The 27,544-nt window shown below is 37.5% G+C and overlaps 1 pseudogene; it reads left to right on the top strand.

The window, feature by feature from the left end:
* On the top strand, window positions 1-27,544 carry LOC102868553 (annotated as a pseudogene).

Genomic DNA, 27,544 nt, shown 5'->3' with positions numbered 1-27,544 from the left:
ATGTGTGCAAAAATTGTTCACTTTGGAAACTTCAGACTTACTATTATGAAGGCAATTCTGGCTTACAATTCTTCATCAGTTTTTAAGGTTACGAAATTTAAGGTAAGTAAACTGTCCATCTTTTACAAAACCAACAGAGTATTTTAACTATTTACAGTATTCAAGGTTTTGATTATACAACATGCACCATGCCACTAGTCATCCATTTCTCTTAAGGCGTATCCAAGTTACAAGAAATGTTTCATATTTAACTTACCCTGCAGTTACATATTTATAGCCAAAATAGGCATAAGTGACTCCCCTTATATCCCTGGAAAATACATAAAAAATACATTTCTATAGCTGCCATGGATTTATTCATTCATAAGGATTAGCGTTTTAATATAAAGATGCTTTTAGAGTCCTGATGAGTGAGACAGGCAGTGAAGGGATCTTCTGATGTTTGCAGTAATAAAATCCCTTGGAGACAGTCCAAAAACCATTTGGCAAATATTAAAATGTGTGCTTCTGATGCTGTTATAGTGATATTTCTGGCTATTTCAGAAGAACAGATGCCCCTGTTTTGATTTTACAGGTTTCCACAGGAGATTGGCTATGTCTGTTCAGTAAATAGCAGAACAATTTAGAGAGTATCTCAGGCCATAAGTTCTTCATTTAAAGTAATTAAATATGCAATCTATATGGTAGCATAATCAGAAATAAGTTTATTTTCAGTCTTAGCAAATTATACTTGCAAGCCTGATGAAAAAGAATTTTTACAGTTTTTATGCAACCATGAATGGCAAAATGATTTAACTTTGAAACATTTTAGTATATATTGAGAAATAGATGCTAATACTAAGACATCTAAAGTGTCCCATTTATTTTTAAATTTATGTAATTAAAAAAAATTTACTATTTAGTATGAAGATTATTTAACAATGATAATGGCAAAATTTTCCATGTCAAATTCTAAAAGACAATTAATTTATATTTATGTATTTATGGCAGATAGAATAAACAGTTTTGCTAGAACCTTGACATTTTTATTTTTATCCAATAGGACATAGATCAATTGGGAACAGCAGTAGTCTATGGCACTATATTATTTTACTGTGCGAAGTGTTAAAAAACTACAAAACTGATTATTACAAATTCAGTTCTGTTCCATTTTAATTGTACTATTGCTGCTGTTTATCAAGGCTATAATTTATTTTGATTCCAGAGCTTTTGATTTCAGACCTAATTCACAACATGAGATTTTTCTCACTTCTCTCTTAAATGCCCTAAACTGATAATAGCTCATTTGTCTTTTCAATTGGAAACAGCAGAAAGAATTTACAATTTAGTTTCAGATGACTGGCATTTGAATTAAGATTTTTTTTTTTCATTATTTGCTGTGCTCTTTTGTTTTTGTCTCATCACTGTAATCTATAAATAGTAATGACACCTAACTCACAGGAGTAATAAAAAAAGTGTGAACATATATGTTGAAATGTTACATGTAGTATATTGTGAATAAATAAGTGTGTGAAACATTGGTTCTTCCCTGTGATCTGGGAACCAGGATATCAGAATCACAGGTTACTAGGAAATACAAAATGAGAAAGAGGAGAACCCCATCTAAGATCAACTGAACCAAAATGTTAACAGGCTTAAAATTTCTCATTAAGTTGATTTGGAATAGGGTTTCACCATTTTGCATTTCTAACACCTGTATTTAAAAGGACCTTTACAAAAACAATAGAAAATATCATGATAAGTGGAAAAACAGAAATTGTAAATTTTACATAGATATAAAATCAACATTACAATTGCATTTTTTTATTTTATACTGATTTATTTACAAAGTTTGAATACATTGTTCTGCACACCAGATTTTTCCCATTTCCTTCATTCCCTCTCTACCGATCGAATTGTGCAACCTTATGTTTAACCCCTGCTGCCCATCCTCGCCACTGTGCTTCCACCTTCCCCTCCCAAACCCCCGCCCTTGGATCCTCATACTCATTCTACACTTTAGTGTCTAGACTGACATCGTTGCTTCTCAGTACTCTGGAGAGGTTCCTGACAGCAGATTTTTCCAATGCAATTTGTCTTTTGATAGCCTGACTTGACTACTGGTGTTAAGAATACTGTTCTTAGGGATTAATTAAATTTTTATTTTGTAATAACATATTTTAAATATTTTAAAACAAGCTTGAAAGCAGAAGTGGCATCCACTTCTGAAATGGCTTGCCTCAGGAAACTATATGAACAATGCTCAGGTCTTTCATTCATAGCGTCATTATGAGTCATCTATAACTTGACGGCACTTAATAACAATAACAACAACAACAACATAGAGAGAGCTGTGTTGGCCTAGTGGAGAGAAAGTTATACTACCAAGTCCAAGGTGGACAATTTTAAACTGTGGCCCTCAGGCCTGGTTTAAATTATTTTTTGTCAAACATTCTTCTAAGTGGTATAGCACTGGTCTGTGCATTCCTGTACTGAGGTAACTCGTGGTTGCTGTGATGCTAAACACTGTGACACACGTGCCAAATGCGATAACGGTTTGCCCATGGTGGACAGTGTTTGGTGAAACTTCCTAATTAAAACAAGCTTGGAAGCAGGAATGACATCCACTTCCGAAATGGCTTGCCTCCAGAAACTCTATAAATAGTGCGCAGGTCTTTCATTCATAGGGTCACTATGAGTCATCTACGACTCGATGACACTTAACACAACAACAACAACAATGAAATATTTATTGTGTTTTTACTCTCCAGGGTACTAAAAAGCAATGATGTTAGTCTGGAGACTGATCCAGGCCATGGTCTTCACAATTACAGGTTATGCATCAGGAAGCTGGACAATGACTAGGGATGATAGAAGAATAATTGATGTCTGTGAGCTGTGGTGCTGGAAGAGAGTATTGAACGGACTACTAGGTGCACAAATAGGTTCATCTTGGAGAGGGTGAAACTAGACTGCTCCTTGAAAACAAGGATTCTGAAGCTCTGTCTGACACACTTTGGGCATGTTGCAAGGAAAGACCAGTTCTTCGAGAGGGTCATTAGTCTTGGGAGGGTGCAGGGACAAGGCAGGAAAGGAAGACCATCAATGAGAGGAATAGATTCAGTGACTAGGGTAATGGGGGTGGGTGTGTCTGAGGTGAGGAGGACCTGATGCCATTATTGGAAGTCCAGCCTGCACGTGGGTGGGCTTCAGGGTTATTGAGAGTTCAGCCTGCAAACAGGTAACTCTCTGGTTTAATATTGAAGAGAAACCTTTGTCTTCTGTCCTGCAAATGGGCTGGGAACTTGGCAGTCTTTCTTCCTGTAAATCATGTATCTTAAGTCATTTTGTTCCACCAATTCCTTTCATGTGAAAAGCAATAACTATCATAAGGAACAGAGTGTGTACCCTCCCTTGCTTGATTGTTTCTCTACTTTTCTTTTATGATTCTATGAAAACTGAGATATGAGATCACTGTTTATTATGTATGGAGACCCTAAAAAATAAGATCATTGCTCAGACCCCTTTAAAATCCAATAAATGCAGCACAACAAAACTGCCACTTCTTTTCCCGTCATGTGAGTGTGTTTTTCTTTGCAGCAGTCCTGTCTTGTCTTCTGTGTTCGTTTGTCTCTTTATGTTCATTTCTTCCAGGCATTGTGTAAAGGGTTGTGGTTTGCAACATGAGGCAATAAGATTGGCTCAGGTGTGAGCATGTTTCAGAGCTGTTGTACATAGGTTCTTCACAGGAGACTTGACAACATATAACAACAATAACAACATTGCATTGTTGTTTATCATTGAGTTGAAACTGATCCATAGCTGACCTACCAGTGAGTTTTCAGAGATTGTCCATCCTTCTGCCTGAGAGCAGCTGGCAGATATGAAACACATACCTTCAGAATTGCAGCTTCTTACCACTAGACCACCAGAAGGGATAGAATTAGGGTGAGATGCAAGCCTCACTCTGCTAGAAGTAAGCTTATAGACGGTCAATGCTTGTAGCTGACAGTCTACAGGATAATGATACAACATTGGCCTTTATCAGCTATAGTCATGTGAGTCACAGGATCAAGTCATGATTTTTTGTTAGTTGCCCTTACATAATAGCACTTCTATGAATGACAGATCTGAACCCTGTCCTTTCCCACATCATTCTTACAATTTCTGATACACTTGGTCCCATTTCAGTAGTCACCATATCAATCTATTTGGATGAGGAGGGTCTTATTATTTTCACCATCTCTTTACCTTCCCAAGCATGAAGTCTCTTTCCAAAGAATAGCCTCTCCTAGATATTTAAAGTATGTGAGATGAAGCTTTGTCATCACAACCTGCAAGGAGAGCTCTGGCTGAACCTTCTCCAGGACATATCTGTTTGTTCGGGCAGTTAGTGAGATATTCAATGTTCTTCTCCAGCACCACAGTTTAAAAACATCAATTCTTCTGTAATACTTAGTCATTGTCCAAGTCTCAGGAACGTAAATGATTGAAAAGATCATAACCTGAATAAGGTCCACTTTACTTCTCAAATTAATATCACTGCTCCTAGATAATTTGGTTAGGTCCCTGATTAAAGACTTTACCTATGTAACGTATATTCTGACCTCTTGACTGCTGTTACTAAATACATTGATTGTGTGTCCAAGTTAAATGAAGTAATTGACAGTTTCAATTTTTTTCTTCCATAATGATGTTTCCTGTCAGTTCAGGGGTAAGAAATTTTGTTTTCTTGATGTTGAGATAAAACTCATATTGAAGACTGTAATGGTTTGTGTTCTGCAGGAAGTTGCTGTGATGCTGAAGCCTGTGACAGTGATGTGCCAATCGTGGTAATGGGTACCCATGGTGGACAGTGTTGGCTGGAGCTTCCTCACTAAATCAAGCCTGGAAGCAGGAGCAGCATCCACTTCCAAAATGGCTTGCCTCTGGAAACTCTATGTATGAACAGTGCTCAGGCTGTTCGTTCATAGGGTCGCTATGAGTCGTCTATGACTCAACAACATTAAACAATACAACAACCATGCAAAAAAATGATTTTGTAAATTACTCCCTAACTCAGGAGGAACTGAGCATGAGGACACCCTCCTGAAGACAAGTAGCCAGTCCTTGATACCATTACCCCCTCCTTCATATTTTAGACTGTTGTTGTAAAGTACCATAGAGTCATAGATGACCCATAGTGACCCTATGAATGAAAGTCTTGAATTCAATACTTTTATCTTTTCTCCAAGTTCACAGAGTTTCCAGAGGCAAGCTTTTTTTCAAAAGTGGAGGCCACTCCTTCTTCCAAGCCTGTTTTATTCAGGAAATTAACAAAAAAAACCTATTGTGAGTCAGAGCCACATCCTAGTCTCAACCCCAAACCAGAAAACACACCTTTGCAGAATCTGGCTGTTGCACTCATCTTCCCAACCTGGAAATAGCCCCAGACTGATAGCCAAAATCCTTTGTAAAGGCAAAGCCAAATCTTATATAAAATATTGAAATTCCTCACTAAAATTTTTTCTATCAGATTATTACTATAAAGGTTGTAAGCAACAAAATATGTTCACTTAATATGTTTCTTGGCCAATTGCTGAATTCTTTGGACTGTCCAAAAATAAAACTTGGCTGTCCAAACTGATACAGTGTCTTTTGTTCCAATCTTTTACTAATATTTTTGGAATTTTTATCTGTTACAGGATATGCAAAACCCAATCAAGACTATGTATTTATTCCTCCAGGGGCCAATTTTGGCTATCTGGTGACACTGGTTCAATGAAATTGAATTGTCAACTATGAGCAAGACATTCCCCCCTGGGAATCTGTCCCCTAGACATCTGGATGCTGTCTCTCCTACTGCCCGGAAGAACAATCTTTATTGGCATTTTGTTCCTCACAGGGAAAGAATGTGAGGTGAAGCTTTGTCATCACAACCTGCAAGGAGAGCTCTGGCTGAACCTTCTCCAGGACATATCTGTTTGTTCAGGCAGTTAGTGAGATATTCAATGCTCTTCTCCAGCACCACAGTTTAAAAACATCAATTCTTCTGTAATCCTTAGTCATTCAGCCCCTCACTGCAGCAACCCCATGTCCACTAATTTCACATGCTATGAGTAACTTTTGCCTTGGGTAATTGACTGCATTAATCCATACATGTTCCTTATCTCAGAAAAAGGCCAAAATGTCTCATTCTCTTGTTTACCTACATTTTTGAAATTCATGCATTACAAGATTTCTGGACCTTTGAAGTAAATCTCACCGCTCTGATATGAATGACACTTACAATCCAATTTGCTAACATTAGTAGCATATTATTTACTAAAAGAGACAATTCAACAGTGTCTCAAATGTTTGATCTGCCATACCATTCCATGATTTCCAACATCAACAGTTCTTCCTTAGTTCACTTTTCTCACTCCTCAATAACCTTTGTTGTGCAGATGGTACATTCTTATTTCCTGAGGACTGGAAGACTTGTTGCACTTGCTGCAGAAGACAAACCATTACAGTCTTCAATATGAGTTTTATCTCAACATCAAGAAAACAAAATTTCTTACCCCTGAACTGACAGGAAACATCATTATGGAAGAAAAAAATTGAAACTGTCAATTACTTCATTTAACTTGGATACACAACCAATGTATTTAGTAACAGCAGTCAAGAGCTCAGAATATATGTTACATAGGTAAAGTCTTTAATCAGGCACCCAAAGGTCCGCACAAAGGCCCAAAGCTTCTTGCTGCCTGCTCCATGAGAAGGCTTGGAGATTCTCAGCACCTGTCCTGCAGAAAGGCCTGGAATTTTTTGCCACCCAAGCAGAGTTTTCACCTACAGAAAATGGGAGATTAGAGACTCTGGGTCAGAGACCAAAGTCTAATGAACTATAACAAGGAAAGGTTAGTGCCTATCAGAACCACTTTCCATGATTTGAAGTTAAAAGGAGCTAAGGAGTGTGGTGACTAACTGGATCCACTGGAGTTGGAGTAGAAGCTACTGAGTTTGGACATGGTCTATTACCACTTTTGACCTTGCATGCATGTATGTACTGATGAGAGAAGAAGGGTTGCTGACTTGAGGAGGGTTGGGTTTGTTGTTGTTGTTGTTATTGTTGCGGTGTGTGGGTGTGTGTGTGTGTGTGTGTGTCTTTAAATCAGAACCAGATCTTAGCAAAACCTCCAGGCAAGTTTTCAGAGGCAGTAAATCTAATAGGAGGATATTGCCCATCCCTCTCCCTTGGAGCAGCTAGTGTATTCTGATTCTACATGTCTTTGGGATTACAGTGAAGCTTCTTACAAGGAGGCCACCAGAGGTCTCTAGAGTAGGGAGCTATGATTTATTGACTTGATCCCACATAGGGCTTAAAATTGAGTGAAGGTACCAGAAGTATGAAATGCAGGAAGAAGTGGGAATTCTTGCTTTTGTGACTGATACCCATTTGGACCTAGTTAGAGATGGCCAGGGATGAGTTTGACAAGAACCCAATCAAGTGAAGATAATAATTACTACATGCTGTTGAATTGTTCTAGACTGGATTTGTTTCTAGAAGCAGATGCTTATCTCTAAAGAAATAGATGACATCAAGAATATCATTAAGAAGAGAGGAAAAAGTCATTACAAAGACAGTAGAGAAGGGACACACACACACACACACACACACTCTCAATAAAATGGATGTCAAAAGAGAATGACAGTTTTATACAAGATTTCCAGAGCTCCCTAAACTTTAAATAATGAAAATATTTTCAAAAATACTTAGCCATCAACAATTTTATCCTTTTATCTAATATTTTGACAATATCAAACAGTATTTTTATGTGATATTTATGTACATTGACTATGAATTAGAACATGAAATTCTTTCTCCATGCAGGTTGTTGATTAGGCAGAATTCCCTGTTTGATATGATTCAACTATTTTACTGCTTGCAATATAAACCAAGGGAATGCAAACTCAGGCGTAAAGGGAAACTTGTACACCAGTGTTCATAGCAGCATTATCCACCATCGCAAGAGCATAGAAAGAGCCCAAATGTCTAACCATAATTAAATGGATTGAATGAAATTTATGGTACAATCCCATGATAGAATACTATGCAGCACACAGGAGTAATGATTTTTAAACTACTACCTAACTTGGAAAGGATTAGATAACATAGTGCTATGTGAACTAACTCAGCATCATAAGAACAAATACTCTATAGGACCATTATTGTAGAACAAGTATGAGGATCCAAGGTGGGAGGGGATAGAGTGGGAGCCGAGGGGTAAGGATGGGTGGGAGGGTCGGTGATTAATCATAGGTTCACACAATTTGATTAATGGAGGAGGTGTGAAACAAGTAGGAAAGACCCAGTGTGGAAAACAATGTATACGAATATTATAAATAAACCAGTAGATATTAAATTAAACTATAAAAACCAAAATTGTACTAGAGCATTGAGAAGCCAAAACAAAAGAAAGAGATGTTGAACTGAAAAAGCTGTACAGAAGATTTCAAAGGACAGGTTAAGAAGACTGAGGAAAGTGTTATGATAGAATGTGTAGAGAGCTGGAATTGGAGAATAAAAAGAGAAGACATTTCTAGCCACTTCTAAAGCTGAGAGAATTTAAAAAAAAATTTCAGCCATGAGTTGCAACATCAATGGATGGCTATAGATCATGGCTAAAAACTCAGAGTATCAGAAGATCTGTGTTTTATTGACTATGCAAAGGGATTTGGCTGTGTTTATCACAGAAAATAGTGGTTAAACTTGAGAAGAATAGGAATCCCAGAAAACTTAATTGTGCTCATTCAAAATCTATATTTAGACTAAAAGGCAATTGTCAGAATAGAGCAAAGAAACACTGTATGTTTTAAAATTTGGAAAGGAGTGAGTCATGGATGTTTCCTAGCTCCATACTTTTTCAATCTACTGAGGAATAGACCATTTGGAAGGCTGGTCTTTATGAGTGGGAATGTGATATCATGATTAGAGGAACATTCCTGCTATGTGCTATGCAGGTGAAACAACTTTGTTTGCCAAAACTGAGAAGAAGGTAAAGCATTTGCTGAGTAAGGCTAAGGACTATCATCTTAATTAAGGACTGAAGTTTAACATTAAGAAAATAAAGAATCTCACCACTGGGCCAGTTGGCAGTACCATGATAGCTGGAGAAGAGATTGAGGTTGTTAATTTCAGCTTGGTTGGTTCCACAATCAACACTCTTGGTACTAGAGTCAGGAAACCAGACAAATTGCATTAGGAAAATCTGCTTTCAGGGATCTCTTTTCAGAGGACTGATGAGCAATGATTTCAGTCTAGACACTAATTGTGCTTGAACCAATCCATGATCTTCTCAATTATACATTAGAGAGCTGTGTAATAATTAAGGATGACAGAATAATAATAATTTATTCTGCTGAGTTGTGGTGCTGGAAAAGAATACTGAATTTATAATGGCATTTTGAAAAAACAAGCAGGTTTATCCTGGAAATGAAACCAAGCTGCCCCTTGAAGGCAAGAATTTTGAAGCTCTGTCTCACATACTTCGGGTCAGAATGGATCAGGTCCAGGTGAAAGACATCATGCTTGGAAGGTTGGAGGTAAAGCACAGGAAAAGAAGACTGTGGGTGAGATGCCTTGACACAGTAACTGAAGTAATGGGAGTAAGCGAGTCAGTGTCAGTGAGACTGGCTCAGGACAGGGCAGGCTTCAGAGCTATTGTACATAGGGTTGCAATGAATAGCAGGAGACTGGAAAGCACATAACAACAACAAAAACAACAATGAGTAGTAGGTTGAAGGATGCAGAAAATATCAAAAGAAGGTTGAGAAAATACACACAGTAATTGTTTCAAAAAGAATTGATGGACACTAAAATATTTCAGAAAGTGACATATGAACAATAGTCAATGGCAATGAAAGAAGTAAGTGAAATTGTCCTGCAGGTACTGGTAAAAAATAAGGTCCTAGGAATCGATGTTATACCCATTGACATGTTTCATCTAACAGATGCAGCCTTGGTTTTGCTCACAAGTCTATGCTAGTAAATTTGGAGGACACTTGTTTGGCTGACTGACTAGAAGAGATCCATTTTTCTTTTCATTCCCAAGAAAAGTGAGCCAAAATAATGTAGACATTATTAAACAGTATCCTTACTATCAGGGGGCTTTGACAGTCAGTGGCAAAAAGCTTTTCTACAATCCTGAAGGCACACAGTTCAAGACTACCAGATGTTCTGCTGACGAAGGATGGGCAATCTCCTCCCATGCAATTAACTGCTTCTGAAAACCCACAAGAGGATCAGCTAAGGGCTGGTTCTGATTTGATGTTACACAAAAACAACAATCATTAATATAATTTGTAAGTAAAATAATGCTGAAGCCATTTCAAAAAGCTAGAAAAATATATTGTTTGTATGTGCCCTCAAGTCACCTGTGACTTGTAGTGACCCTATGTATGACAGATCTTAACCTTGCTCTACCATGAGTCAACCTTATTGTCTATAACACACATACCCCCATTACTCCAACAACTGAGTCAATAGATCTCATTGAGGGTCTTCCTATCTTGTGCTGTCCCTCCACTTTTAAAGCATAATATTCCTCTCCAAGAACTGGTTCCTCCTACCAATAAGCACAAAGGATATATATCTGACAGACCTTCAGAATACTTGCCTCTAGGAACAGCCTGTTTTCATCCTCTCCAGGACGAATTTGTTCTTCTACAAGTCCATGTTACATTCAATACTCTTCTTCAGCACCACAGCTCAAAGGTATCTATCCTCCTTCTATCATCCTTAGTCATTATTCAGCTTTTGATGTGCAGCACATAATTGTGAAGACCATGAGCTGGATCAAGAACACCTTAGTCTCCAGACTGACATCATTGCTGTTCAGTACTCTAAAGAGGTCCCTAACAGCAGAATTTCCCAACGCAATTCATCTATTGATTTCCTGACTGCTTGTACCAAAAGTGTTGATTGTGGAGCCAAGCAAACTAAAGCTGTTAACAATCTCACTCTCTTCCTGTTTATCGATATACTGCCAATCAGCCCAGTGATAAGAACTTTTGTTTTCTTGATGTTAAGTTTCAATCAATATTGCAGGCTATAGTCCTTGATCTTCTGCAATGAGTGCTTCAGGTTCTCCTCAGTTTCAGCAAGCAAGACTGGGTCATCTTCATAACACGGGTTGTTGATGTGTCTTCCTCCAATCCTGAAGCCACACTCCAACTCATAGAGCCCAGCCTTCTGGATGATTTGTAACATGCATATTGGAAAGGTATGGAGAACACCCTTCCCTATTTTGAACCATGCAATGTTTCCTTGTTCTATTCTGAATACTGCTTCCTGGTCCAAGAATAGTTTTCACATAAGCACAATCAAGTGTTCTGGGATTCCTATTCTTCTCAGAGATAACCACTGTTTGTTGTGATCCACGCAGTAAAATGCCTTTGCATAGTCAAAGAAACACAGAGAGGTATGCCTCTAGTACTCTCTGCTTTCAGCCAAGATCTATCTAACATTAGCTATAATATCTCTAGTTTCACAACCTCTTCTAAACCCCCCGCACATCTGGCAGTTCTCTTTTGATGTGCTGTTCCAGTCATTTTTGGATAATTTTCAGCAGAATCTCACTTGCATGTGATATTAATAATATTGTTTGATACTTTCTGTATTCTGTTGGGTCATCTTTCTTTGGAATGGGAAAAATATGAATCTCTCTTCCATTCAGTTAGCTAGGTGGTTGTCTTCCATATTTCTTGGTACAACTTGGTGAGTGCATTCAGAGTAGCATCTGTTTGTTGAAATATGTAAATTGGTATGCTATCAACTCATGGGGCCTTGTTTTTTTCCAATTTCCTCAGAGCAGCTTGAGTGTCTTACTTAGTCACCACAGACTCTTGCTCATATGTTGTTTCATGAAATTCTTCTGTGTCAGCCAATTGTTTTTGGTGTATTGTTTCTCTATAGTCCTCCATCTCCTTTTAATATTTTCTGGATCATTAAATATTCTTCCCTAAGCTCCATAAGTATTGCAACTTGAGGCTTTAATTTGTTATTAATTTCTTAAACTTAAGAAATGTCAAGCTAGTTTGGCCCTTTTGAGAGGGACATCATACTTGGGAGGGACAGGATAAGATAGGAAGACTCCCCATGAGATTGATTGATTCAGTGACTGGAGTAATAAGGGGTAGGTGTGTTAGAGACAGTACAATTGGCACAGCATAGAACAGGGTTTAGGGCTGTCGTTCATAGGGTCACTATGAGTCACAAGCAACTTGATGGCACATAAAAATGACAAGCTCTCTGTCATTTTATTATAATACTTTGCTTTGTCTTCTTGTGCTCTCCTTTGAAAGCTTCTGTTCAGCTCCTTAATTTCTTGATTTCTCCCCTTTTTTGTGGCTTTTCAACTCTCCAGTCCACAATTCATTCTTATCTGACATCTATTTTGGTCTTTTTAAACAGTTCCAGAAGTTCAAGTAGGATTTAGAAGAACCCTTGGCACCAGGAATACCACTGCTGACACCAGATGGACCTTGGTTGAAAGCAAAGATTTCCCAAAGACTATTTATACTTTAATTACTATGTGAAGGCATTTGATCGTGTGGATCACCACAAATTACAGCTAACTTTGAGAAGAATGATCATCCCAAAACAGTAATTATGCTTATAGGAAACCTATAAGTAGACTAAGAAACCATTGCATGAACTCAGCAAGGGGACAGTGAATGGTTTAAAATTAAGAAATGTGTGCTTCATCATTGTCTCTTCCCATACTTATTCAATCCCTATGCTGATCAAATTATTCAAGAATCTGAACTCTATGAAGAGGAATGTGGCATCAAGATCTGAAGAAAACTCTTCAGTGTTATGCAGATGACACGACCTTGCTTGCTGAAAGTGAGGAAGACTTGTAGTACTTTCTGTAGAAGATCAAATAACACAGCCTTCAATATGGATTGCATCTCAACATAAAGAAACAAAAATACTTACCACATGGACTGATAGGCAGCATCATCATAGTTGAAGAAAAGATTAAAAATGTCAACAACTGCATCTTACTTGAATCTACAGCAACACCCTTGTTACTAACACTCAGAAATCAGGAGACATGTTGTAGGCAGGGATATCTCCAAATTATTGAGGAGCAATGATGTCAGTATGAGGACAAAAGTGCACCTGATCTGGGCCATTGCCTTTTCAATCATTGGTTTTAAATCAGAGAGCTAAACAGTGAATAAGGATGACAGAAAATGAACTGATGTTTGAGGCAATAATGTTGAAGATTACTGAATACCCCAAAAAGTGAACTACTAAAAACAGACTACCAAGAAAATCAAACAAGTGTTAGAGAATCCACAGTCAGAGTGCCCCTTTGAAGCAAAGATGGTAAAGATTTGTGTCACAAAGATTTGGGGCATCTTCCTACAAGAAGTTATTCCTTGGAGAGAGAAATCATGCTTAGAAAGGTGGAGAGTGAGTAAAAGAGAAGATGGATTGACAAGTAGGGACTGCTGCAATGTGTGTTATAAAGTATGAGGATGGCACAGGATAGACAAATCAAAGCAGTCATTCATAGAGTTTCTATAATGATAGCTTTCCTGGGACACAGAATATGCACAGAAGGTGACAGTGTACAGGATCCTGGCCTGTTCACAAGTCTGTGCAACATTCACCTTCATGACCCATGGTCATATAAGTCTTTTCTCTGAGAGGTTTAATTTTCTATGAGATCTTCCGGAGAACCACAGAACACAAGGGACATTGAGGAGTGAAAACAACTGAATAAAAGAGAAACAGTTGGTGTCATAAATCATGGAATGAAAGAACAGATCAAACATTTGAGATATTGTTAATATCTGCCTTTTAGTAACTAGTCTGTGACTAATTTAGCAGAATGAATTGTATTTACAATTCAACAAATTTGACAACGACAATCAGAATATCAAAAGACAGTTTATCTCCGCAGCTTAAAGATCCATGATATAAATTTAAAAACTAATGTAAAGTACACCTGATACAACTATGTTGTTGTTGTTGTTGATTGCCTTCGAGTCAAGCATGACTCATAGCGACCCTATAAACAAAAGGCCTGAAGCCCTTCTACAACTATCAACATTTATCAAAGTTCATAGTTTCAGTAGACATGTTTTTTTTCAGGAAGTGAATGTTACTCCTACTTCCAACTATGGTCTTTTCAATTACTTATTGGCACCTGAGAGTTGGACAGTGAATAGAGACAGAAAAATAATTGATGAGTTTAAATTGTGATACTGAAGAAGAGTGCTAAATATCCCATGGGCTGCCAAGAGGACAAATATGTTTTAGAGAGAGTGAAGACAGAATTTTTCTTGAAGGGGAAATGATAAAATTTTGTACCAGAATTTGATCACGTTTTCAGGAGCCAATATTTGGAAAAGAACATCGTGCCAGAAAAGTTGAGGGTTCGCATAGAAGAACACCCTCAATGAGATTGTTTGAAACAATGACTGTAACAATGGGCTCATGTATGGTAGTGATGACGAGGATGGCACAGGAGAGAGCAAAGTTCAATCCATTGTTCATATGGTCACTATGAGTCTTAGTGGTCTTGATGACACCTAACAAAAACAGCAACAAGTGATTTAGGGAGCTCTGGTGCTATAGCATGTATCAAGTTGCACTGCTAACTCAAAGGCCTCAAATTTTTCTTGACACAAATCCTCCAGTTGTTCCAAGGGAAAAAGCTGTACAGTCTTTTCCTGTTATACTTTTTTACAACCTCTCCTTTGAAATTTGATGTAAGTCACTATGATAATAATAGCAATCAATTTGATTTCCTATTTTAGTTTGCAGGTTATTTTGGTGGCTATTAAAGTTTGAAAACTACCAGAGTAAATGGTATTGCTTATTTTTCTTTAAATTCAACATAAAAGAGCCTTTCCCATAGAAATTTTTTTATATTTATATTTAATTAATCAAGGAGCCATTAATAATTATACTTTTCTTTCACACATATTTTAGGACACTGGCTATTAAAAATTTGATATATACTGAAAATTGTCTTAATTTTTTAATATAATCTGTCCTGCTAAGATTAATAGCGGGTGCCTCCGGAAACTCTATGAACTTTGATCAATGTCGATAGTTATAGAAAGGTTTCAGGTCTTTTGTTCATAGGGTCACTATGAGTCATGCTCAACGGGAAGGCAATCAGCAACAACAACCATTTATGAGAAGCTTTCCCAAAATTTTAAGTGGTTGTATAAGTCCATACTTTCTACTAACAATGCCATCAATGGCATAGTTCCCCAATCCTTCTGTGTCCTAAGGTTTCAAATTTGCTAGAAGGTAGTCTAGAACCTCAGACCCCTCAGTGGAATGACTCTTTAAACTAGGTATAATGGCTGTTTTGGGGGGTTTGGATTTATTTTAAGGAACTGGTGAGCAATGGGACAGGTTGCATGTGGCAGGAAACTTAAGCATGTCACTTTGCCACTTCTGTGTTGGTGTTTTTATACACCTTCTAGTGTAGAGAGTGCTCTCTTTATATTCATGCTTCAGCTGTTGATGATTAGCAAGACTATGCTGATTTTAACGTCCATATGTCTATAGTTAAGGTTGCTGTAATGGCTAAAAAAAATTAAAATAAATAAATATGTAAATAAATATTAAACTCTTTGGCTCACATCACCACATACTAATTTTAACGTAATTGCATATAACACAACATGACATATAGAAATCTAATTTGACATTGCATTTAAATTTCACCTCTCTAAATGATTAAAATAAAAATTTTGTGTGAGAATCTAGGAAATATCACTTTTTTTTGGTTACATCCATCCCTCTTTTCTTACATACATTTGTACTAGTCTCTCTTCTCCTTTACCATTTTCCCTCCTCTCCTGCATTCTTGTATTCATATATTATTTGGTATGTTTACGTTCTTTAAATTATAATGTTAGCACAGTTATAAATGAACATATTTCTTCTTGTTTCTGCTTCTACTTTAGATAAAGACTCAGAATACTAGAAGAGCATAAAGGAGAAAAAAATTAAAACATTATTTAGTAAAAATATATGAAACTTCTCCTCATTTTGTGTAAATATATTTACTTAGTGAGCTCTGGTGGCCTAATGGTAAGAAGCTGTGAAGCCACATAGTTTAAATCCACTAGGATGATAGGCAATCATCTCCAGAGCAAATAACTGCTTCTGAAACATCTACCAGAGATTCAGCAATGAGTTGGTTCCAAATCGAGAGCAGAAAATGACAATAACATAGTTTCAATGCATAAGCTTTCCCTACTCTTGAGACTAAAAATAAAATAAATTTATTGGGTGATACCTGTCTTCACTATATTTCCAAATCCCCTTTTTTAAGGTTCTACCTAATATTTCTGTGTTCTGTGTTCTGACAAAACTGATTAAATGGTTTTCTGTTTTATACTCTACTCCTTAGGGCAAAGAAAGTAAATTCAAATTGTTCTCAAGATGAAAAATAAACCCCTCTAACAAAGAAATATATCTTTATTAAACATGCTGAGCTGCAGTTGTTTCAGGTTTTACTTTCATTATCTCAAGGCTTGATGATTTTCAAAAAAGTCTTTTAAAAATACAAAACAACATAGTTTTTTTCTTTCAATTCTCTCTATACAATCTTACATATTTATTCTCATCCCAAAGAAAGATGACCCAACAGAGTGAAGAAAGTTTCAAACAATAACATTAATATCACATGCAAGCAAGATTCTGCTGAAAATTATCCAAAAATGACTGGAACAGCACATCAAGAAAGAACTGCCAGATATGCAGGCTGAATTTAGAAGAGGTTGTGGTACTAGAGATATTATAGTTAATGTTAGATGGAATTTGGCTAAAAGCAGAGAGTACCAAAAGAATGTCTATCTGTGTTTCATTGACTATGCGAAGAGGTCTGTGTGGATCACAACAAACACTAGCTAACTCTCAGAAGAATGGGAATTCCAGAACATTTGATTGTGCTTATGCAAAATTTATACTTGAACCAGGAGGTAGTCATCAGAAAAAAACAAGGAAACATTTCTTGGATTGTTTGTTTGGTTTTTATTACACGTTTTTTATTATTAATTTCAATGAAAATTTACAGAGACTTTGGATTTCCATTCATTCATTGTTGCACTTTTCTCCCTGCCCACCCTTCCCATACAATATACTCTTCTCTTTGAAAAGTAAAAGAAAAATTCTTTCATTGTTTTACAATGCCTCCCCTCAGGTCCACTCCACTATGTAGCCTTCATTCTGGACTTCTGTCATGATAGTAACACCTAATCACATGTCCCTTTTAAACAGTTTTCTCCCTCATGTTTCAAAGTAGTATACATTATTTATCCCATCTTTCTTAGTCTCCCCCCAATCCTGATATCAGTCCTGTTTTACAACAGTGGCACTATGCAGTATTTGTCCTTTTGTGACTGAAATATTTCACTCAGCATAAAGTCCTCCAGGGTCATCTATTTTGAATAATATTGCATGAGTTCCTTGTTTTTCAATGCAGCGTAGTATACCATACCTTCTTTATCCATTCATTTTTTGATGGGCACTTAGGTTGTTTCCAACTACTTGCTGTCATGAACAAAGGCACAATAAACATGGGTGTGAATATATCTGTTTGGGTGGCAATTGTGGTCACTTTGGGGTATATTCCCGGTAGTGGAATTGCTGGGTCAAATGGTATCTCTATTTGCAACTTTTTGAGAAAGCACCATACTGCCTTCCACAGTGGTTGCACCATTTTACACTTCTACCAACAGTGAGTAAGGGTTCCAGTTTTTCCACAACCTCACCAGCATTTGTTGCTTGCTAGCTTTAAGAGAGATGTAAATCAAATCAACTATGAGATATTATCTCACCCATGAAAGAAGAGTAAATTCATTTTTCGAGTAGATGGAAAGGAAATTCATTCACTTTATTTGGAGAGGAAAGAGACTTCAAATAAACAAAGCACTTCTGAAAAACAAAATGAAGTGGGAAACACAGCACTCGCTGACCTCAAAACCTACTATAAGGTTGTAGTAACCAAAACAGCATGGTACTTACACAATCAAAGATACATAGACCAATGAAATAAAATTGAGAACCAAGAAATGGACCCATCTATCTGGTCAACTGATATTCGACAAAGAAATAAAACCTATCAAATTAGGACATCACACCCTCTTCAACAAATGGCGCTGGCTAAACTGGACTGCTATCTGCATAAAGCTGAAACAGGATCCACATCTCACACCATATACAAAAATAATAACTCAAGGTTGATCAGAGACCTGGGAACAAAACCCATAACCATAATGGTCATAAGAGATAAACTGGGATCAAGCTTAGACAGTCCAGTCTATGGTATGAAGAGGCTGCCAAATACAACCAGAAATGCATAATCTGAAAAGAATAAAATTGATGACTGTGATCTTCTAAAGATTAAGTCTCTGTGTGCATTAAAAAAAACAAACACACACACACAAAAAAACCAAACCCAAGACAAAAAACATTTTTAACAGAGTGAAAAGATAACATACTCATGTATTAGGATCAAAGGAGGAGAAGGAGAGGGGTAAAGATGGACAAGGGGTAATTATAGGGTCTCATAATTTGATGGGTAGAGTGAGAGCTGAGTAAAGGAAATGGGAAATATCAGATGTGGAAAACAACGATTACAAACTTTGTAAGTATACCAGTAAAAGATAAAAAATATATTCTTTAGAAAGGCATTATGGGAACTATTTCTTTCAACATAGATTTGGTCATACTTTTGGCTATCCTTGGTATGTTAATCCCTCCCCATATTCTTCACTAATACCATTACTAAAATCTCCTTTTTCACTATCCATTATGTAGCTTTTGAATAACATTGTTTGAATTAGGTTCATCTACGTTCTCAGAGTGACATCCTTCTTTTGTTGTTGTTGCTTTATAAAGAGATCCTTTATAGTAGACTCATCAAATGCACTGCATTGTTCTGTTTGAGGTTTCTGGTGGGATGTGGTGGGGCTTTTTTTGTTTGTTTGTGTGTGTGTATGCTGGTGTTTTTGGTTTTGGTTTTTGTTTTAATTGTTATCACTGCTTCCATGGACATAGACTCAGTATTTGCATAAAAGAAATCCTTGGCAACTTCTCATTATCATAATTTGACTTATTGATAGAGTTGTGGGAATTTTTAATTTTTGTCATATGAAATTTTTGTCTGTATGAGGCATACAGAAGGTTACCTTCTCTAATCTTCATCAGTAAGAATTTCCAGTCCAACTTAGTTCCTGCAGATTGTGTGATTGCATATCAAAAATTGTTAATGACTCTTTAATCCTGATGTCAGATGCTGTTTGTAATAATCTAATTTCTCAGATTTTTGTTGTTGCTGTTGTGTGCCATAGAGTCAGTACAGACCCATAGCTATCCCTCTGGAGGGCTTTCAGAGGCAGTTATCTCCACAGAGAAGCTCCGGTCACCTAGTGATGCTGCACTGCCACCCCACAGATCAATAGTTTGAGGCTACTATCTGCTCCACGGGAGAAGAATGAGTGATTTCCTTCTAGTGCTATTGTTGTTATGTGCTGTGGAGTTGCCTGCGATTCATAGTGACCGTATGTATAGCATCTCTGAACCCTATCAAGTCTTTGAGCCAGTCTCACTAACTCCAATATGCCTAGTCTCGTTATCCCAGTTATTTTATCATCCATCTCAACCAGGGTTTTCCTCTCCTGTGCTATTCCTCCATCCTTCCAAGAATGATGTCCTTCTCTAAGGACCAGTCGCTCCTCATCACATGTCCAAAGTAGGTAAGACACAGATCCAAAATCCTGTCCTCCAAGGAGGAACTTGGTTTCACCCTCCAAGACAGACCTATTTGTTTTCGTGGCAGTCCATGACTATTCACCAGCACCACAACTCAAAGACATTGATTCTTCGTTTGCCATCCTTAGTCATTGCCCAGCTCTCTGGTACATAACAAGTAATTGCAAATACCATGGCTTGGATCTGGCACACCTTAGTCTCCAGACTGACATCATTGTTTTTTAGTGCTCTGGAGAGATTCCTGACACCAGATTTTTCAATGCAATTCATCTTTTGATTTCCTGACTGCTAGTACCAAGAATGTTAAGTAACCTGTAATTGTTAACAAGCTCAATCTATTTATGTATCATGGTGCTGCCAATTGACTGAGTGATGAGAATCTTTATATTCTTGATGGTGAGCTTCTGTCCATATCTGAAGTACTTTGCAAAATATAAGGCTCCAGGAATTGACAAAAACGAGGATGGAGGTATAGCACTGCCTAATCTCAAAACCTATTGTGTAAAAAAAATAGATGATGATGATAGATAGATAGATAGATAGATAGATAGATAGATGAATGAATAAACAAATAAGTAAGTAAGTAAATAAATAAACAAACAAACAAACCTATTGTGTACAGAAATGGTAACCAAAACAGCATGGTATTGGTACAATGACACCCATATCAACCAACAGAACAGAACTGAGATCCCAGAAATAGACCCAGCTATCTACAGTCAACTGATATTCAACAAGGAAATCAAATCTATCAAATGGGGAAAAGAAAACCTCTTCAATAAATGGTGCTGGCAAAACTGGACTTTTACCTACAGAAACCTGAAGCAGGATCCACATCTCACACCATATACAAAAATCAGCTCAAGGTGGATCAGAGACCTGGGAGTACAGCCAAAGACGGTAACGTTCTTAAGAGACAAACTGGGATCAAGCTTAGAAGTGCTAGTCCAAGGTATAAAGAAAGTGCCAAATACAACCAGAAATGCACAATCTAAAGAAGATTAAATTGATGCATGGGACCTTCTAAAGAGAAAATCTCTGTGCACATCAAAAACTTTCCCCAACAGGGTGAAAAGAATACTTACAGATTGGGGACATTTATTTCTCCTTTAAATTATTTTGCCAAGTACTCTGAAATTTACATTGATTAGGACTCCACACTGGAAAGTTAACTTAGATGACTTTGTTAGGAATGCAGAAGGAATGGCTGGCTATAGTAACTTCAGTTGAGGATGTTTTTAACTTATTATTTTATTTGTGAAAATATAACATTGCAAGATTTTGTTTCATATTATTACAATGGTTTTTAATTAGCTCATCTTTGAATTCTTATCACATCTTATGTCGTATTACTTTGCTGCTTTATTTACCTTCCTATTTTACATTTTTTTGCTTCTTTATCATTCTCCACCCTTTAATTTCTTAAAGTTAAAAATAAGAAAGACTAAAGTTCCAGAAGAGAGCCTGGATGATAAAGAGAAGGTGTTTTCTTTGGTACACATTTAAAAGGGGACCAAAACTTAATGTTTCAGGTAAGAATATATTTTATCCAATATATTTGCAAATTAGTGATAATAGAAACAGTAATCAAGAAATCAAAAAACATGTTTCATTGGAGGACATCTACAGTCAAGGGCTTCTAATGTTTTAATAAGTAAACATATCTATTTGAAGAATAAAGCTTTCTTGACCCAAGTCATGAAATTTTCCATTGTTTCATATGCATATGGAAATTGGACAATGGACAAGGAAGACTTAACAAAATCTATTCTGTTGAATTATAGTGTTGGCAAAGACTATTGAACATGGGCTGCCATAGACTAGATCTGTCTGTCCTTCAGGAATTGTGCCCAGGGTGCTCCTTGGAAGTAAAGATAATTAAACATCATTTCATATACTTTAAGTATATTTTCAGCAGGGGCTTTTCCTTAGAAAAATGACATCATGCCTGGAAAAGTAGAGAGTTAAAGAGGAACATCCTTGATAAGATGGATAGACAGAGTGACTGAAACAATAAGTTTGAGTATGGTGGAAATTTTAAGGATCGTGTAGGCTAGGGCAGGGTATTGGTTTGTTGTTCATAGGTCCAATAATGAGTGATGGTGAACTGGATAATATTGAACAACAGTGCCAAATGAATCATTAATTAAAATGAAGCACTCAGATGGCTGCCTCTTTACAAATAATGATATGTTTAAACTTTCTTTAAAATTAGAGTGAGCCAGAAGTACATAACTAAAGGTTCGTATCCTATGTTGAAGGAGGTCTGGTGACCTAGTGATAAGGAATTTCACTGCCACCCCAAGACAGGTGATTTGAATCCATCAGCTGCTCCATTGCAGAAAGATGGGCCCTTCCTTTCCATGAGATTGACAAACCCACTGAAGGGTAAACTATGGGTTTACTTTGACTGGACAGCATGGAATAACACCACCACCTTATCTTTATATGGAATCTTGAGTTTATTTTTGCAAATAGTTGTGTTTTTAAAAATACTGCATTTAAATATTTAATTTATACAATAGAATGACAAGAGAACAAACAGGTTTTTCTCTGGAGAGAGGGCCACCAGGCTGCTCCTTGGAGGCAAGGATTTTGAAGCTCCATCTCACACACTTTGGGCATGTGACTAGGACACAAGTACTTGGAGAAGGACATCATGCTTGGAAGAGTGGGGGTTAGGGAAGGAGAGGAAGGCCCCAAAGAAAATGATTTGATATTTTAATAATAAAGCGGATTTACCAGGATTGTGTGGGGTAGGTGTGTCGTCAGAGACAATGAGATGGGATCAGGATAGAGCACAATTTAGAGCTATTGTACATAGGTTTGCTATGAATTGCAGGTGAATTGATGGCATAAAAAACAACATATTGATTATGAAGTTTGCTTCCATTTTGTTATCCCTCCTTTCACTTTGCAACCTAATTAATCTTTACACTGGCCTCATTCTAGGCTCTGGATTATCTGATGGTTTATAGTTTTGTGGTAGGGAGATTTGAATTTTAAACCCTTATCATTGTTAATAAACTTGTCTATAATTTTGTATTGTGGTTTGTTTTTTTTTTATCCATGATATCCACACTTAACAAAAACATGAACATAGAGAGAGCTTAGTAGCCTCATGGATAGAAAGTTATGCTACCAAGCCAAAGGTAGGTGATTGTAATCTGTGGCCAGATTTTAATTGTTTTTGGTCAAATATTCTTCTAAGTGGTATAACACTGGTCTGTCCATTTTCTGTACAGAGGTAACTCCTGGTTGCTGTGATGCTAAACACTGTGACACTGATGAGTCAAATGTGATAATGGTTAGCCATGGTAGACAATGTTTGGTGGAGCTTCCCATTTAAAACAAGCTTAGAAGTAGGAGTGAAAGAGCTTGAAATAGCTTGCCTCTGGAAACTCTATGAACTTGGAGAAATGATGAAAGTTATACAAGTGTTCAGGTATTTCATTCATAGGGTTGCTATGAGTCATCTACAACTCAATGGCACTACATAACAACAACAGCAACATCAACAATTCACACTTTTGTTGTACAAGAAAAATGGTAGTTTTATTTCACAAAACATGGATTTCCTTCTTAACATTTAGCTCAATGACCTAGAATACCATTAATTTCAGGTAAATTTCTGTTGTTGTTGTTGTTGCTGTTATTTGCCATCGAATCACTTGCAACTCATAGTGACCCTATGTACAACAGCTCTAAATGTTGCTCTGTCCTGTGCCAATCACATTGCCTTTGACACGCCCATCCCGATTACCCCAGTCACTGAATCAATCCACCTCCTAGAGGGCCTTCCTCTTCTGCACTGTACCTCCACCCTACCAAGCATGGTGTCCGTCTCAAAAGACCGGTCCCTCCTTACAACATGTCCAAATTATGTTAGACAAAGCCACAGAATCCTTGCCTCCAAGGAGCCACCGGGTTTAACCCTCTAAGGATGAATCTGTTTGTTTTCTTAGCAGTCCATGGTACCTTCAATACTCTTCTCCAGCACCACAGCTCAAAGTCATCAATTCTCCTTCTATCCTCCTTAGTCATTGTCCAACTCTCTGATGCATAACAAGTGATTGCAAAGACCATGGCCTGTACCAGACACACCTTTGTCTCCAAAAACACACCGTTGTTCCTGAAGGCTTTAGAGAGGTCCCTAACAGCAGACTTTCCCATGACAATACATCTTTTAATTTACTGGCTGCTGGTGCCAAGAGTGTTGATTGTGGAGCCAAGCAAATTAGAGCTGTGAACAATCTCAATCTCTTCACCATCCATCCTGATGCTGCCAATTGGTCCAGTGGTGAGAATCTTTGTCTTCTTGACATTGAGCCTCAATCCATATTGAATTTCTGTTAGGATTTTTATGAGTCAAATTGAATATATAAATGTATAACGTACCTTTTATTCTTATTATTTGTGTGTGTACCATCAAATTGGATCTGACTGGTACAAGAGGAGAATTTTCCTCCTTCTCAAGCAGAGCATCTGGTGGATTCAAACTGCACAACTCTGATATTGCAATATAGCTTCTTGCCACTATGCCACCAGAGCTCATCATTACCTTTTATTATTAATGATTAAGAGAAGTAAACATAAATGATGTTTCTTACTTTTAAGTAAGTTTTAGTTTCATACACATAATGAGTTTACTTGCTCTATAATTTTTTATAAATTTCAGGTAGTGGCATTGTTTCCAATGAAACAGTAATTTTAGAGTAGTTTCTAATAAAGATTTCGAGAACAAAGAAGCTAATTTGTTCTAAAAAATAAAGGGAAAAAGGGAGGAATGACTTATATTGCTGTTAGGTGCCATTGAGTTGATTATATTTTATAATAAGCCAACAAACAACAGTTTGGAAACTAGCCCTGTCCTGTACCATTTCACAATGTGTACTGAACAACATTAGGGTCTATTGTTACAGTACTCATCTCCTTGATCATCTTCCTTTCTTTCGTTGACTCCCTATCTTTCAAAACATGTTTTCTTTTGAAGAATTATTCTCCTCTAACAACATGCCTAAAGTATGTGAGACAAAATTTCATTATCTTTGTCTCTACGAAGAGTTCTGCTTGTATTTCTCCAATTCTTTTGATAAATCATGGTATCTGTACACTCTTCACAATAACATATATCATATATATAGCATATTATCTAACATATATAACATATAATACATATATAACATATTATATAATAACATATAATAAATAACAGTCATTTTTCCATCTTCCTTATTAATTGCTCAACTTACAAATACATACCAATGACTGCAAATCATATGGGAAGAGATAGCCTATGTTTCTCCTGTGGAGGTGCTGGTGCATTACAATCATATATCTATAGGTTGGCAGCACAACTTTGTACTACTAGGCTACAAGAGTCACATTGTATCTATATTGTTGTTATGTGCTCTTGAGTTGCCTGCGATTCATAGAGACCCTATGTTCAGCAGCTCTGAACCTTGCCCTGTCCTGAGCCAGTCTCACTAATTCCAACACACCAACAACCTTCATTGCCCTAGTTACTGTATCAATCCTTCTCATCTGCATCTTCCTCTTCTGTGCTGTCCCTCCACCCTTCCAAGCAGGATGTCCTTCCCCAGCATCGGTCTTTCCTTGACATGTGCCCAAAGTATGTGATATAGAGTTTAAAAATACTAACATAAAAGGGAAAACTTGATCTCATTTTCTCCAAGACAGACCTATTTGTTTTCTTGGCAATTCATGGTATATTTAAGACTCTACTCTAGCACTACAATTTGAAGGCATTCATTCTTTTTCTATTATCCTTAGTCATTGTCCAACTCTTTAAGCATAACAATTAATTGTGAAGGCCATGGCCAGGATTACGTGCACTTTAGTTTCTAGAAAAACATTGCTTTTTAGCACTCTGGAGATGTACCTGACAACAGATTGTCCCAATACAATTACTCTTTTGACTTCTTGACTGTTGTAGCTATATTATCTATTTGTAATGGAATTATTTCACATTTAAGAAGTAACACATATTTGAGAACCAATGGTAAAAAAGAAAAAAAAAAAAAAAAGACGTTCAAACTGCACTGAGGCATTGGCAAAAAAATAACATCCAGTAACTTTTTGACTGGCCAGAAGCCTCTTCTTGGGAACCAATGAGAGCCTCATAAATGGACCTGTAACCTTTAAAATTCCCTTGTTTTAAATGAAGACTCCTAAGTGGTACAGCATTCCTCTGTATTGAGGTAACTTTGGATTTCTGTGATATTGAATGTTGTCCCATTGGTCTGTCAAGTGCCATAATGGTTAACAAGGTTGACAATGTTTGACAGAGCTCACAGATTATGATGTGCTTGGAAACAGGAGTGTCATCCACTTTCTAAACATGTCCGTGGAAGCTCTGTGAATTTAAGAAAGGACAATAGTTATAGAACAAATTTAAAATAGATGACACTAAACAACAACAACACAGAAACAACCAATGCTAAGCTCTTGCATTCCATTATGAACTTTGATGAAGCAGCTATACTTTGTACAAAGGTGCTCTTGTTTTGGTTTTGGATCTGTGTGGATTGTTTCATTGTTTTTATTTAAGTCTCTTCTTTAGAGTCAACAAGACCTCCAGAAGGACAATTGTCTCTAATGCCAAGCCTTTGTCTCCATTTTGGAGACTGGGGGAAGTGACTGGACTCTGTAAAATGGGCACTTTTGTTCACCTTAACTGCTGTCGAAGATGTACAGGGAACTGTCATCTCTGGTGCTCTCCATGTACTCAATGTAGTACTTCATCTTCATCTTCACCTAGTAGCCATCATTATCTTCCCTGCACTTGAACTTCTGATTCTGGTATTTCCTCTTGAGACGTTCCAGAGTCCTGGAACTTCTTCTGGGCAGACCAGCCCTCTTGGGCATTCAGTAGAACCACAGGCTTGTAAAGTCTCTCTTACCACTCCACAGACTCTTCCACTGACAGCTGCAAGAGTCTGCTCTCTTCACATTATCCTCCATGGCTGCCGGATTCAGCGAGAAGCTCTCGTAATAGTTGTGTGGGGTACAACTCCTGGAAGACAAGTTTTTCACTGATAATCTGTTCCTTTACGCAGGGGAGAAGCGTCGGCCCCTTTACAGGTGGTTTGTGATGGGACCACTTCGATCCAGAACAGGAATCCACATCGACGCTCTGTGCACAAGCGCCTGGAATGCCTTGGTCCAGGGACACAGCACTGGTGTCTGTTCCCCACCACCACACCCGGGGACCTCATCAAGGTGAGAGGAAAGAGGCAACCAGCAGGACAAAACTATCACCTGGTTTAATGTCATTTATCAATGGTCGCAGCTGCCAACCTGGCCACACGAACTTAAACCCCTGGAAATCTTAGAAAAACCAGGAGAGACTGTCTTTGTACCAGGAGGCTGGTGATATATTATTCTCAATCTTGACACCACAATCGCCATCACAGAGAATTTTGCCAGTAGCTCCAACTTCCTGTGGTATTGCACAAGACAGTAAGAGGGAGACCAAAGTTATGGAAGAAATAGTATAGGATCCTCAAACAGGAGCACTCTGAGCTGGCTGTCCTGCCTGACTCGAGTTGACTTTCAGGAGTGCAAGTGCATCGCCCGTGACATCTCCAGAGACTCCTCTAGCTAGTCCAGCTCCAGGTCGTCCGACTCCAAGTGTGAGCAGGGTCTGAAGGTGACGGCATGGTGCACCTCAGGAAGAAGTGGAGGATGAATGGAATGATGGGGAATGGGGACACCACCTCCCAGGATGACTGTGTGAGCAAAGAGCGCAGCTCCTGCAGGTGA

The sequence above is a fragment of the Elephantulus edwardii genome, unplaced genomic scaffold (assembly GCF_000299155.1).
Source record: "Elephantulus edwardii isolate Elephantulus edwardi_28Jun2011 unplaced genomic scaffold, EleEdw1.0 scaffold00123, whole genome shotgun sequence".
NCBI lineage: Eukaryota > Metazoa > Chordata > Mammalia > Macroscelidea > Macroscelididae > Elephantulus > Elephantulus edwardii.
Note: the sequence above shows the minus strand (reverse complement) of the source record. Positions and strands in the feature narration are given on the sequence as shown.